Genomic DNA, 2,152 nt, shown 5'->3' with positions numbered 1-2,152 from the left:
CTTACGGGATAGAAAAAAAGTGAATATTATTTTCGAATTCTGCGTAGCTGAATTATGGAAAAATTCGTTATTAAAATCAAAACAACTTTTATGTTTGTTTGTAATTAAGCACAAAGTTATACAATGGGCTATCTGTGCTCTGCCCACCACGAGTATCGAAACCCGGATTCTAGCGTTGCAAGTCCGCAGACATACCGCTGTGCCACTGGGAGGCACAACTTTTATGAAGTTTAAATTCTTCGTTAGACCTAGAAGACACATTTCAAACTTTCAAGGTCAGATAGATATTTGAATGCTTCTGTTAGTTGTTGTTGTTGTTTTTGTAAATATATATGTAGAATTTGAAGGTTTACTCCTCGTCTTGGTGGTTTTGATCTTTCTTTTCTTGAAATATATTATCTTATTTTCAATTAACTGACAGTTCGTTAAAATTATAAAGTATCTCTTCATCAAACAGATCTTTTTCTCGTGAAGTGACTTATGTTTCATAGCTACTTACACCAAATAAAACAGTACTCGTGATACAGACCCATTAAAATGTGACTTTAATGAACTGTCTTGATCTTGAGACTAACTGAAATTTTGTGAGCCTCTCAAGACATAATTCTAAAGAATATAAAATTTGATGTTCTAAAAAAATTTCCACCAAACCGGGTGTGAATTGTGTAGCTGAATAGCAGGGTACTGTAATTACGGGTATTATGCACTGAACAAACGTAGAATTAAATAAAGTAGCGATGTCAGATAACTACTGTTCAAACTGCAGAACACCGATGAAGGTTTTAATCAAAGGTAATTCGACCTGCAGTGGTTATAACTCAAAAGACCATCATTAATACAGAAATGAGACTATTCAGTACAGTTGCACAAGCTCAAGTTTGATGTGTAATATTTTTCTCGGTCTCTCTACTCTTCGTAAAATCACACAGTTTTATGAGAAAATCCTGGGAATTGCGCTCACTGAACTGCAAACCATTAATCAACAGGGGTGGTCATTCCAACTAGGTACACTTGATGCATTTAGTATATAACCCCACAGATGCGTCCAATAGAAGTACTTATACTAGTGGACTAAAAACATTAATCATTTGAAACAGTCACATGAAATGGTAAAGATCAGCCAAACAAAAAATTACATTTTACTCATGCAAAAAATATAGCGCAAGGTGAGATAGAGCATTTCTTAAAACAAAAATAAATTGACAACAAAATTATTAGTCCGTCACAAATGTAAGCTCAGTCACTTTTATTTTTAATTAAAGTGTGATGTTTGGCTTGCTTACTAATCATTTACAATACGCAAAGTTAGCCTTAGCATTAGTACAATGGTTTTTTTCCACCTGCGAAGGCATATTTCATCTTCAATATTTGATTCTCATATTAACTCTTGGACTCTTCCAAGACTGTATGTAGCGTTTATTTTCAGTTTTTTGAAAGATAGAACTTTCCAAAATTATTTCCATTTCTGCTCAAATTATCCTACTTTTCTGATTCAATTCTTCATATTTATCGCCTGGCATTACAAAGAGCTTTAAAAATGTATTTAATAAGTGTTATTCAGGGGGGAAAAAATTCAAATACAACCACATGAAAACATACAAAAAATCAACGTGAAGCCATCTATAACTACATTAGATAAACAAAACAAAATTCTAAAGAAGTTACATGGTGGTTTGATGCTTGGTTTCCGTACGTTGTGCGTACTAATGACGTACTTCCAGACTGCTGAATGAGTTGGCTTTAAAAACAAACATTTATATTAAGCAATGCAGTTACCCAATACAAACTTCACCGAATTATACCAACTATATTCGTTTTCTACCTAATGTAGAGTATTAGCATAATGAAAAAAAAACAGTTTCATAGCATAAACAATATATATTATACTAAGTAATTTAAACCTTTATGTCACAACTAATTCTTACTCTAATAATAGATTTGGAAAACAATAATCATAATATTGCCTTTGAGTGTATAATAAAGAACTGAATAAATCAGAAACACTCGTGATTTTTTTTACAATAAAACTTGACCAAACTGCTACAGATATACATCTTGGTTTAGCAATAAATAAAGGTCAGAATGTTACAAAATAGCCATACTTTTCGAAATGGTGTATTTAAGTGTTTTACACTCACAAAAAAAGAAACCT

The sequence above is a fragment of the Limulus polyphemus genome, unplaced genomic scaffold, assembly GCF_000517525.1.
Source record: "Limulus polyphemus unplaced genomic scaffold, Limulus_polyphemus-2.1.2 Scaffold222, whole genome shotgun sequence".
NCBI lineage: Eukaryota > Metazoa > Arthropoda > Merostomata > Xiphosura > Limulidae > Limulus > Limulus polyphemus.
This window is presented reverse-complemented; position numbering follows the sequence as displayed.